Source organism: Mobula birostris, chromosome 1, assembly GCF_030028105.1.
Source record: "Mobula birostris isolate sMobBir1 chromosome 1, sMobBir1.hap1, whole genome shotgun sequence".
Taxonomy (NCBI): domain Eukaryota; kingdom Metazoa; phylum Chordata; class Chondrichthyes; order Myliobatiformes; family Myliobatidae; genus Mobula; species Mobula birostris.
Window position 1 is genome coordinate 181,225,470 of NC_092370.1, and position 13,633 is coordinate 181,239,102.

Below are 13,633 nucleotides of genomic sequence, written 5' to 3' on the forward strand. Positions count from 1 at the left end.
AAACTGCACACAGTACTCCAGGTGTGGTCTCACCAGGGCCCTGTACAGCTGCAGAAGGACCTCTTTGCTCTATACTCAATTCCCCCTGTTATGAAGGCCAGCATGCCATTAGCTTTCTTCACTGCCTGCTGTACCTGCATGCTTACTTTCAGTTACTGATGTACAAGAACACCTAGATCTCGTTGTGCTTCCCCTTTTCCTAACTTGACTCCATTTGGATAATAATCTGCCTTCCTGTTCTTACCACCAAAGTGCCTCACATTTATCCACATTAAACTGCATCTGCCATGCATCTGCCCACTCACCCAGCCTGTCCAAGTCACCCTGCATTCTCATAACATCCTCCTCACATTTCACACTGCCTCCCAGCTTTGTGTCATCGGCAAATTTGCTAATGTTACTTTTAATTCCCTCATCTAAATCATTAATATATATTGTAAACAGCTGCGGTCCCAGCACTGAACCCTGCGGTACCCCACTGGTCACCACCTGCCATTCCAAAAGGGACCCGTTAATCGCTACTCTTCGTTTTCTGTCAGCCAGCCAATTTTCAGTCCACGTCAGTACTCTGCCCCCAATGCCATGTGCCCTAATTTTGCCCACTAATCTCCTATGTGGGACTTTATCAAAGGCTTTCTGAAAGTCCAGGTACACTACATTCACCAGCTCTCCCTTGTCCATTTTCATAGTTACATCCTCAAAAAATTCCAGAAGATTAGTCAAGCACGATTTCCCCTTTGTAAATCCATGCTGACTTGGACCAATCCTGTTACTACTCTCCAGATGTGTTGTAATTTCATCTTTTATAATTGACTCCAGCATCTTTCCCACCACTGACATCAGGCTAACCAGTCTATAATTCCCTGTTTTCTCTCTTCCTCCCTTCTTGAAGAGAGGGACAACATTAGCCACCCTCCAATCCACAGGAACTGATCCTGAGTCTATAGAACATTGGAAAATGATTACCACGATTTCTAAAGCCACCTCCTTACGTACCCTGGGATGCAGACCATGAGGTCCCAGGGACTTATCAAAACAAATGCCAAGTTGCATTAGTAATGAAGGGACTCAGTACACTGTCATTGTGACTGCATTCCAACAGGGGTGAGGCACCAACTTCCCGCAGCTTTGCATCATTTATATGGAGAAATCTGTCCCTTGTATCTTGGGGCCAGTTTAGACCAGGAGATGGGTTCAGCTAATCCATTCATTTTGAGTGGCATGGGGAAGTTACAGTTAATCTATTTTTTTGTAATTCAAATGTTTATTATTATTTATTCTTATTTTACAATACAGTACAGCATATTTACACAGTCATCCCATGACAGGAAAACAAATAAAACTTAGAAAGAATTTCTAATTTAAGTTTAAATTAAAACACAACCAAAATTGATCCCACGCGTCTTGCACTTTTACCTCATTTATTTTTTGTTTAATTCAATAAGTTAATTTTACTGCATTTTAGGTAATCATTTAAATTTTAATATGTTTAATTGAATATCAGAAACATCCCATTTATTGTCATTTGGTTTAGCTTGTAATTTCCTGTTTCCTGTTTCTCTGCCACAGGAAACAGTTGAGGCCAGTTCATTCGCTATATTTAAGAGGGAGTTAGATATGGCCCTTGTGGCTACGGGGATCAGGGGGTATGGAGGGAAGGCTGGTACAGGGTTCTGAGTTGGATGATCAGCCATGATCATAATAAATGGCAGTGCAGGCTCGAAGGGCCGAATGGCCTACTCCTGCACCTATTTTCTATGTTTCTATGTAATGGATATGATTTCATTCCCAAAAATTTCTGTGCAATGTACATTGAGGGCTTATGTTGAACAGGGCCTTGCTGTCAGATCAGAGACAACTTTAAGGAAGTTCTTGTCAAAACAAACACTCAGGAAGAGTGGATTTAACAGCTAGTAAGACCTGTGACCAGCCAAGTCACCACTCCTGGGAAATTACAGCTAAATCAGACACATGTTTCATTTAAATTGCTTTTATGGTGTCCACAGAAGGGGAGTTCCCTCCTGCCTTTGCTCAGATGCTGCTGATCTGGACATTGACTCTAAAAAGGTAAGGTTATATCCACTTGTTATGGTGAAGACGCAAAGTTAACAATTAAAGCAAGTATTACAGATGCTGGAAATGCACAGCAGTGCAGACAGTATCTGTGAAGAAAGGAGCAGAGTTAGCTTTTCTGGTTGATGACATTCTATCAGAATGGGGAAAAGTTAGAAATAAACAAGTTTTAAGAAGCAGAGAATGTGAAGAGAGAACAGTAGAGAAGTCTGTTATGGTGTGAAGACTGGGAGAGGATAAATAACAACTGAGACAAGCCAATGGTGAGCCTGCAATTGGAGTATTGTGTAGAGATATAAGGAAGATGTGATTAAGCTAGAAACAATCCAATAAGGATTTAACTGTATGGGGCCTGAGTTACAAGGAGAGGTTGTACTAGTACTTTATTCCCTTGAGCATACGAAATTGAGGGGTCGTAGACAGGGTGAAAGCACATAGACTTTTTTCCCCAGAATGAAGGTATAAAAACAAGAGGACATAGGTTTAAGATCAGAGGTGAGATGCTTAAAAGGGACGTCAGGAGCAGCTTCTTTGTACAAAGGGGGTTGATACTTAGAATAAGCTGCCAGAAATAGTGATTGAGGCGGGCACATTAGTAACATATAAAAACCATCTTTGATCAAGTACATGGATCAGATGGGTTGAGAGGGTATGGATAAAACAGGCAGATGCGACAAACTCGAGTTGAACTGAAGAGCCTGTTTCCATGCTGAGTGAAAGTAAGGTACACAGGACATAGAGAAGCACAAGATTAGCCTCATTGAACTGTAAATGGCAGAAGCAGCATCAACCTGCAATTATAGACAAAAAGTAGTGCCAATGTGTTAATCAAGGGTTCTGCAGTGCAGAGTGTCCCCTCAATTTAAAGTCCTTATTGTGCACAGTGAATGCTGTAGACTTAAGGGAAGCTTAAAAAGTAGCCATTACTGTGCTCATTTCAAGTTTTTAAGAGGCAGGAAGCAGAGCAGCAGTGGGAACCTTAAAGAAAAAGAGCCTTTCTGATAGGCAAATAGATGTTTTTGGAAAAGAACTTCTCATAAGTTAATTGTGTGACATCAATCAAGAAAAACCGGTTCTAGCAGAGCAGCCATTGTAAGAGTGGGCCAGTGTTTGGTAAATAAGGAGGCTTTGGATTTCATACTTCAGCAGCAGAAGCACAGATAAAGTTCTTTGAATTTCCTTTTTATTCTAGGTGTATTCGGAATGGCAGTTAAGGCAGTGGTATGCTCTCCCTGCAGGATGTGGGTGATCAGGAAGACTCAGTGTCCCTGGGAACTGCACCTGTGGGATGTGTGTCCACTTCTGTTTTCACCATGGAGGAAGACATGAAGCCTTTGGAAGTAGAAAAAGTATATGGGTAAGTCTTGGGGATAGTTTGCATTACTGTAGAGAAGGTGTTTCATACTGGTGAGGCCACATTTTGAATATTGTGTTCAGTATTGGTCACCCTATTATAGGAAAGTTGATAGTAAACTGGAAAGGGGGCAGAAATGATATACACGGATGCTGCCATGACTTTAGGGACTGAGGGGTAGTAATATAGAGGTGTATAAAATCATGAGGAGCATAGATAGAGTTGGAGAATCAAGAACAAGCGGGTGTAGTTTTAAGATGAGAGGGGAGAGATCTAATTGGGACTTAAGGGGCATTTTTTTACACTAACTGTAGTATCTATATCAAATCAGCTGCCGGGGGTGGTGGTTGAGGCAGACACGACAACTTTTAAAAGACAGTTGAACAGGTACATCGTGTTGGATCTGGAGATGGTATAATCCAGTGCTTCTTCAGGAGTCAAGAATGAGGCATAAAACTTGCTGGTTACTGACATTTTATTAGGTATTCATAACAGTGACCAACTTAATCGGTAAAGAAGGAAGAAAAAAATGAACAAAGGGAGGGAGAGAACAAAGAAGTGGAGGTTGTTTTATTCTAAAAGCTAGCTCAGACTAGAAAGACAAGAACACAACACCATTGATAAGACGTAACCTAGGTTCAGTCGTGTGACACAGGTTGTAGCTAAACTTATAGAAAATACAGAAATAGCTATCCTACAATTTCTGAAAATTCACTAAGCAATTACACAAATGTGATTATATAAAATATAAGCAAACATAAAGAATGTTAAACTACAAGAAAAATAACTCTAATCCAACAACATCCCCTCCCCGTCCCAAATCATATACTTAGAATAATTTAGAAACATCTGAAAATTCAGGGGCGGAAAAACTTCTATCGATGTCGCTTGTAAAACAACCGAAAACTTACACCATCAGGCAAACATCAAAGGTCATTCATACAGTGATGTCATAGTCAGATGGTCATCCTTACGGTTGTCCTTCTGAGTCAGTACACTATGAGTACGTACACTCGTATACGTTTGGGAGCCTTATTAATGAAGGCCTTTAGTAACTATGACATAAGTTATGATAAGGCACACCAGGGCAAATATAACTCATAGTACTGAGTAATCCCAGTTTCCGAGCTTTGATTTTATCCAGTAAAAGAAATCCCATCCATCATATTGATGTACTTTAGCAGCTTCGTCATGTATGTAACTATAACACTTATTGCCTATAACTGCACGTTAGCCCCTTAACTGCTAAGAAAAGATTTAATCCCATGTGACCTTGAAGAAACATTTGCGCATTGCAACCATTTCTGTTTTTACTCCCCGTAAGGCACCAGCAGTACAATTGCTTCTCTTTTCTAAAGCTGCAGCAGCATGTTAAAACTTCTGTTGCAGTTCTTGCAACACCATACATTGGTAATAAAGTTACTGCAAAACGAGCCCCTTTTAAAATGTCCCGTTTTTTTATCAAGAGTTAGGGTGGAAATATAAAGTTTGTGTATGTCTCATAGCAGGTAAAGTATTATGCAAATAACAAGGTTATGTCCAATTCACAGGAGAGAGACATAACCTACATTTTCGCACATAAAGTATATATTTCTGCATGAAATTAAACTATCTCATATTGTCTGACAAGACCCTCGTTGATCTGTAATAGTCTTTTCATGGACGTCATTAAAAATATTGGAATCATTATTACATTTAAGACAATATGAAGTATAATCGCACAAACAATGCATTTTTAATACGTAGTTTTGTCAGGTGCAGGCATAGAGATAACTCCTGAAACGGCAAGATTGGCATAACATAGAACATAGAATAGTACAGCTTGATATGTGAGACTTGATATAATTTACTAGGTCATGGTGATTGCGTTTGCACAAATGATTTGGTTCAAAATGTGGTGGGCAGGATCATTGCCTCCTTGAGAATAGTGATTCTATTGTAGCTGGATTGCAATAATGAACTTCGTTCAAGAAAGAACATTTGCTCTGGATCTACGTGAATGTCTGACATTCGTAAAGATTTTGAAGTATATGGTATATATTGGCATACCCAATATATTGAAGCATTGACAGCATTTGCAAATTCACATAACAGTAGGTAGGCAGCCGTCGATCCTAGGGATCATGGGTTTGCGTCTCTGGTGGACTGTGTCCACTCTATGGCACAAGCCTGGGCGGGAAGATTTGAAGAACCGGCTCTTGCCCATGCTGCGGGTTCCCCCTATCACGTCACTAATGTAGTCCAAGGGAAGGGCAAACGCCGATACAGCTTGGCACCAGTGTCGTCACAGAGGTTGCCAGACTGAAGTTGTAAACAACATCAAACTGTCTTAGGGACCCCGGCTCCCGCAACGTTGCTGCCATGGAGACCGACTTGTAGGGTCCCCAGGCACTGGAGCTGGGGCACGGCCAGGAATCAGCGGGTGGGGAACTTTGGAGGTTTAGTTGGAAGGAAGGGAGGCTGGCTGTGTTTTGCTTGATGCGTGAATGTGGTTTGGAACCTGTTGAGGGAAAGAGAGTGGGAAAGGAACGGAAATTGCTGGGAGGGGGTCGTGTGGGTCCGGTAATGGCGGACAAGATGAGAGGCGGGGTTGAGGGAAAGAAAGTGGAGAAGGAGCGGGATAGGGACTTGGGATCAGAGGTAGGCAGCTGGGGAGAGATGGATTATTGTGAAGGGAGAAATAAAGGGAATGAGGAGATATTGAGGGGACGGATGAATGAAAACCGAGACAAAGGGAATAAAAGAATAAGAAATGACAGTGGAGAGAGCTCTGAAAGTGAGGAAGATGTACAAGTTCAGAGAGGTGTTGTCATAATTAGGTTTAATGAGAAGGCCCAAGGACATATGAAGAAAATTAACCCATTTGTGCTAACAACAACTCTGGCAAATAAGATAGGGGAAATAGTATTTGCAAAAGTCCTTAATGATGGCAGCTTATTGGTAAGATGTGCGAATGAGGAACAACTTGAGAAAGCACTCAAGCTAAAAGAGATAGGAAAATGCAAGGTGGAATACACTGGGAGGGTGGGAGCACAAAATAATGGTTGTAAAGGAGTGATCATGGGGGTACCAATGAGTATAAATATGGAGGAGATAAAGAGCAATATCAAAGGAGGGAAAGTAATGAATGTTCAAAGACTGAAAACAACAAAGGAGGGGGTGAAAAAGGAAAGTGAATCAGTATTGATTGAATTTGAAGAAGAAGGAGTGCCAAGGAAGGTGTTCCTGGGTTTCATGAGTTACCCAGTAAGGGTGTATGTGCCAAAGCCATTGAAGTGCTATAATTGTCAAAGGTTTGGACACGTGGCTAAAAGCTGTAAAAGGCAGAGGAGATGTGCTAGTTGTGGGGGTGATCATGAATATGGAAAGTGCGGAACAGGAGTTCAACCAAAATGCTGCAATTGTGGAGGAGCTCATAATGTGGCATATAGTGGGTGTGAGGTTATGAGACGGGAGAATGAAATTCAAGAAATAAGAGTGAAGAGACATTGACAAAGATTGATATTTCTGGAAATGTAGATGAATTAAACAGTCAGGTGACTTCAGCAATTATTATGGCAGCAGAAGGATCTATACCCAGGAGTAAAAATAGAATGAAAAGGAAACTGGTACCATGGAGGACAGAGGAATGTTGTCAGGCTGTAAAAAACAGAAATAGAGCATTCAGGCTAGTTAAAAGAACCCATAATATGCAGCATTTGGTTCAATATAAGAAAGCACAGGCAGTGGTGAGAAGAACTATACGTCAAGCTAAAAGGGCAAGTTGGAGGAGTTTTTGCAACAAAATAGGAAGAACAACACCTGTGGGAGAGGTATGGGGAATGATTAAGAGGATGGGAGGAGATAGAAGGGAATGGGAATATCCAGTAATGATATCTGAGGAGGAAACTGCAGTCTCCAGTAGGGATAAGGCTGAGATCATGGCCAAGTCATTTGTACTGATACACAGTTCAGAAAATTTGTCTGAAGAAGGGAGAAGGAAAAGGGAAAGAATAATGAGCCAACACCCAGGTGTGTGAAACAGGAGGGAAGGAACAGATGATATAATTGATGATCCATTTACATTAGCAGAAATGGTGACAGCAATAAAGAGATTGAGACCAACCTCCCCAGGGAAAGATCTGATATGCTCTGTGATGCTAAAAAATCTAGGAGAAGGGGCGCTCTTGAAGTTGCTGCATTTTTATAACAGAGTGTGGGAGGAGGGAAGATTACCAAGTGCATGGAAAGAAGCAGTAGTACTTCCAATAAGGAAGCCTGGCAAGGATCCGTCAAAACCCAATAGCTACAGACCAATTGCATTAGCATAAAGTATATGTAAGATAATGGAAAGGATGATAACAGAAAGGTTGTCGTATGAGCTTGAGAAAAGGGGAATGCTGGCAAGTTATCAGAGTGGTTTTAGAAAGGGAAGGAATTCCATGGACTCAGTGATAAGGTTAGGGACTGAAATAAGGAAGGCCCAGGCAAATAAAGAGTCAGTAGTGGCAGTGTTCTTTGACATTGAAAAAGCCTATGATATGATGTGGAAGGAAGGATTATTAATTAAACTGCACAAGATGGGGGTTGGTGGGAGAGTTTTTAATTGGATTAAAGATTTTTTGTTTGGTAGAAAAATTCAAGTTCGGATTGGATCAGAATTATCAAAACAGTACATAGTGGAAAATGGCCCACCTCAAGGTAGTGTGATTAGCCCGTTACTTTTCATCATTATGATCAATGATGTCTTCACAAAGGTACCAATGGATATAGGTAGGTCACTGTTTGCGGATGATGGGGCCTTGTGGAAAAGAGGCAGGAACATGGACCATATAATCAGGAAACTACAAGAAGCAATTGATGAAGTCGTGGAGTGGGGTTATGATTGGGGATGTAGATTTTCAGCAGAAAAAACTCAAACTGTATTTTTTACTAGGAAAGGAGTTGAGGTAGGGAAGAAGTTAAGGATGTATGGGGTTGAATTAGAAAGGGTTGCATCATTTAAATTTCTGGGAGTTATATTTGATTCACGATTAACATGGGCAGACCATATCAGGAAAGTTCAGGAGAAATGTAAAAAAGTAATAAATGTGATGAGATGTTTGACTGGTAGGGAATGGAGAGCAAGTTGTTCAGCGTTGAAGAGAATATATGTGGCTTTAGTGAGATCTGTGTTGGACTATGGAAATATAGCATATGGATCAGCAGCTAGGTCTCTTATAAGGAAACTGGGTGTGATTCAGGCTCAGGCCTTGAGAGTGTACAGTGGGGCTTTTAAAACGTCACCAGGATCAGCCCTACCGGTAGAAATGGGAATAATGCCTTTGGAACTAAGAAGGATGCAACTGGTGGCAAACTACTGGGCTAACTTGCAGGGGCACAGTGATTCTCACCCTGCTAAAGGAGTGTTGCAGGAGTGCTGGGAAAATGGGAGGTTTCAGAGGAATACCTTTAGTCGGGTAGGGAATGATATCGCGAAAGAATGTGGAGTGTTTGCTCTAAGGATAAGTCCTTCAGTAGTTTATCTGGTTGTAGCTCCATGGAAGCTTGTATGGCCTGACATAGACTGGCATTTGTTAGAGGTAAAAAGGAAAGGAAGATATAAAACAGATTTGGTAAATGCATTTAACTGTCACGTGATGGAAAAGTATTGTGATTATACTCACATTTATACGGATGGTGCGAAGGAACCTGAAACAGGAGTGACAGCAGAAGAACATCTAATAAGTTAGGGGTGTTTACAGTGGAGATGCTGGCAGTGTTGTTTGCGTTGCAATGGGTGCAGAAAGCCAGACAAGTCAAAGCATTGATATGTTCAGATTCATCCTCAGTTCTAGCAAGTTTAAGGTCTTTTCACACAAACAGCTGGCAAGATGTACTTTATGAAGTCCTTCAGTTAGTTAAAAGAATTGCAAATCAGGGAGGTCAGGTAAAATCTCTATGGGTTCCAGCACATGTAGGGGTGAAGGGGAATGAGAGGGTGGATGAGTTGGCAAAGAGGGTGTTAAAGAAAGAGAATGTAGAAATGCACATTAGTATCAGTAAAGCAGAGGTTAAGTGTGTAATCTGGGCTGGGAAAAAGTCAACCAAATATGGCAAGGAAGATGGGACAGGGAGGGGAAAGGGAGGCATTTATATGAAATACAAAAAAGTGTTGCAGGTAGTGGAAACAGAAGAGAGGAGACTGTGTGGACTAGGTTAAGGCTGGGGCACTGTGCATTAAACAAAACATTGAAAATGATAGGGAAACACCAGACAGGATTGTGTGAGGAATGTCAGGAAAAGGAGTCAGTAGAACATGTATTTCTGAGTTGCAGGTGTGACAAAAGACCAAATTATCAGCAGATTGATGCTGATAAGAGAGACAAAGAGAGAAACATTCAAAATGCTAATATGAGAGACGACAAGAGTTTAACGAAAAGAGACACAGTTCCCAGTATTGTCAGACCGGTTGCTTTGAACCTGAACTGTTTGAAGTTTGATGGACAGGCGATACCCCAGCAGGGGGATAAAAGGAACAGGTTCGCTAAGGCAAGCGACACACCACGACACCACGAGATAACGAGACCCTGGAAGTGCGTTGTGCCCCCCCCCAACAAGTTGGTGGGAGTTTTGGAGGTCTGGTCGCGGGACCGACCATAGACGCACAGGGTGGAAAGGTACGATTGGCGGGAACCCGGTGTGTGTGTCCGCCCTTGCCTGGGTGCCAGGTTCACCGCAGAAGAACGATCGTATCCGGAACGGAGGGGTCACAGTCAGTGACCTCAGAAGACATTACAAAGGGCTTGCCCGAAAGCTAACTGCGAAGAATATCAAAGGTATGTTTGAATCCGATTTGAATATCATTCGCGCTCTCTCTCTCTCTCTCCCCAACGGCACAACAGCGATTACCGCGAACTGAACTAAACTGAACTGAACTCTGCGTCACTTGAGACTGATCATTTTACCCCTAGACTGCGATAGAGCTTGATTGATCCTATTATCCTAGTTGTGTACGTGTGTTTTATCATTGCTAACCTGTTGCATTTATATCCTTACTATTAGAGTACTGTGTTACTTATTTCTTTAATAAAACTTTCTTAGTTCCAGTAATCCAGACTCCAACTAAGTGGTCCATTTCTGCTGGTTTGGCAACCCAGTTACGGGGTACGTAACACAGGAAGTATGGAATACAGAGAGAGATGATAAGAATTAAACTAAGGGAGTTGGGGGTGCAGGAATTCACATTAAAAGGGTTGCTGGGCATGGGTGAGAGAGCACAGGTCCAGGTATTTTTAGCGTTCTTAAGGGGTACAGGGGTTTTTTATAGGATATGACAGATAAACAGGAATAGGGTACCAGGATGGTCAAAGATGGGAGTGTAAAGTGTAGGTTTGTGTGTGTGTGTGTGCACGTGCGAGCGAGATTGGGTGAAGGGATTTAGATGATATGTCTAGTGCACATTCCGGAGCAGAAGGTGGCGGTAATGCACCATCAAGCTGGATGCCAACCGCCATGAAACAAGACACAGACAGACAGACAGACCCTGGCTCGGGATTTCTTCCTCGGGGTTTACTCCCGAAGCCTTTCCTGTGGATGGGTATGGCCGCAAGGCAGCGGAGGTTTAAAATCAGAGTTTTCCTTCTCCTAGGCGGGCTACTGTCCAAGGCTAACGTGCCCCACCTGCCCGAAACAACTGCTTTTGAGGTGCCAGTTGTCCAACTTTGCCCTTTTCTTGTCAGTAGAAACAGTTCTGCGGGGCCTAGTAGCTAAACCACACGTGAAGGCCAAGAGTTGGGCTTGGTTGTCAGAGGCTGTTACAGATGCACGCCATTTAGGTAGGGAGCTTATCCCCACTACCACTCCCAGCTATGACAACTTTAGGAACCAAATTCACATAATACTTCTAAGAATACATTATGAGTCATCCCAATTGACACATTATGTTGGGAAAACTGGTAAATGTACAACAACTAAAATAAGAATAAATGCCAGTTCCAGTAGTTAATGACTGTTCAATGTTTTCTGGCTCGGTGGTAAAATGCTCATCATAATCTTTCAAATACCGCCCATCCCCAAATTAAACTGGAGGTGACACCAATTGCAAATTTACACATTATCATAATGTAGAAGCCATGCTTCTGTTCTCTATCTGCATTGCATTCTGTACTGCGCATTTATTTTGTGTATTATGGTAACTCATCCTCTGAGTAGGGACATGGTAAAAGCGAAGGGAATAAATTACATATTCATGCTTTGTTTTGGGCAATTTGGGGCTGGGGCAGATGGATATCATTTTTTTGACCGCCTAATTATGCTTAGTTTCATTGCTTCAAGACTGTAAGTTTGCTAGTTGCTAATCAAGCATCGAATACAGGTTTTGGATTTTTGAGCTTGGAGTCATTGGAGGGTGCGTTGTACAAATATAACAATCTGTGGGGGTTGCCAGCAGTAGCATTAGTTTTTAGCATAGCTGCTACATTTTCTCAACAAAAGATTTTGACAATTACACCAAACAAACATCAGCTTTCAGACGCGTCTCTGAAATTAGAAGCACCGTGGAGAAGCCTGTGGCAAGTAACAACGTTTTGTGGATTATGCTCTGTGTTTCGATTTGGAACACAGCCTGGAATGGTCGTCATTGAACGTAAGCTCTATAGCAGTGTTTGCTTGAGAGTTCAATGCTTGATTCTTTTGAAATGCTGAAATAATATGATTGCCAACACCTGAATGGAATGCTGTTGTTTTGTCTGGTTTGCGCATTTGGAAGACAACATGAGTCAAGCTACGAGCAGTGACTTTGAAGTCAGGACTAAAAGAGAAATTAACCTTACTGGGAAAGCTTTGACAACTAGAATTGACAACTTTTGAAAGGCTATAATAAAACTGTTAAAAAGATTAATGATTGGAGTGGGAGGAGCTAAAGATGGTGTCAGAGGTTTTTGCAGACCTGGGCGACTTCTAACCCACGAAATAGTTTAATTCTTTGGTTCTTATATCTTATTTTTCCTTTTCTAGGTGGCTGGGGTCCAGTTGGAGCCCGTGATCCACAGCTACACTCAGACTACGTTCTTCATGGGCAGTGGATTCTTTCTCTCAAGAGTTTGCTGAGCAGCCTGGTGCTTTGGTATCCCCAGGAGCAGCTTGGAAGCCATGTGCCTTTGGAGTGCAGTCCTGAAGATGATCCATTGCCAATGTCGCCATCTGAAGCATCATAGGAGATTGAAACATTGAAAGACAGAGTTTGCTGATTCTCAGGTTGGGGAACTTGAAAAAGCAACACTGCAGACTGTAACATTGAAACAGTGAGCTGTTGGCCTCCTCTCTCACTATAGCAGAAGCGATATCTCTCTCTCTCCCTCGTTAGTGGGAGAGCCTGTTGAGATGTTGGAGTGTTGGGATGAACAGTAGTTTTTGATGTACTCTAGATCATGGTCTCTGGGGGCTTGCTATTGATTGCATGGTGGGTGGTGGTGGTGGGGGGGGGGCTGATGCTTTTTGCTGGAACAAGTGGGAGGAGGGGGAAGGGTTGATGTTTTGCTGCTGCTCCTGCATGGGAGGGGGGCTTTGGGGTTCTAATATTTTTCTGTCATTCATTCCTTTGGGTTAATTTTCTCTCTGCTTTGTGGATGTTTGCAAAGAGTAAGGATTTCAGGCTGAATACTGTATACATTCTCTGAAATTAAATTGAACCATTTAATACCACTAAATAAACGTTTCCTTGTACCAGAAGAGCAAGATGTCTTGCAAGTGCAGTCTCAATTAGATGATTTTAAAAATCTTCTTAAAGATGTTGCTCAGCAACGTAACTTGCTGTTGTCTTTAATGCCAATCTCAGTGCAAGATAAGCAAACTAAAAGCTATGTAAATATTGATAAGCTTATTAATATAGTCACAGCAGAGGCTGAACAATGGTTGAAACAAACATGCAATGTTGCTGGAGGAAATGAAAATACTTATCAAACCTCAGGACATACTGTGACTACGTATAAACCTGATGATTATTAGGATGACATGCATCCTGAAGACAATGAGTCTAACGTGTGTGCAGCAGGTTCTATTGCTAGCATAGCATCCTGTGAATCTGATACTATCTCAGCTCATATTAAAATGGAAGCTGATTTAGCTGTGCAATGGACAAGACAACAAATATTGAGGGATAACGTGTGTTGGAGAAACAGAAAAACAGCTCTGGAGAAACTAAGAGTAGCTTAAGTGGTAGGAAGAAATTGCAACCAAGGTGGCCAG

At 41.9% G+C, this 13,633-nt stretch overlaps 1 long non-coding RNA gene across 1 annotated transcript; it reads left to right on the forward strand.

Moving 5' to 3' along the window:
* The first annotated feature begins 1,591 nt into the window (after positions 1-1,591).
* Positions 1,592-12,849, forward strand: LOC140209939 (uncharacterized). Its single transcript, XR_011889113.1, has 3 exons — positions 1,592-2,067; positions 3,266-3,430; positions 12,404-12,849. It is a non-coding gene; the product is annotated as an uncharacterized lncRNA (long non-coding RNA).
* Positions 12,850-13,633: the final 784 nt, after the last annotated feature.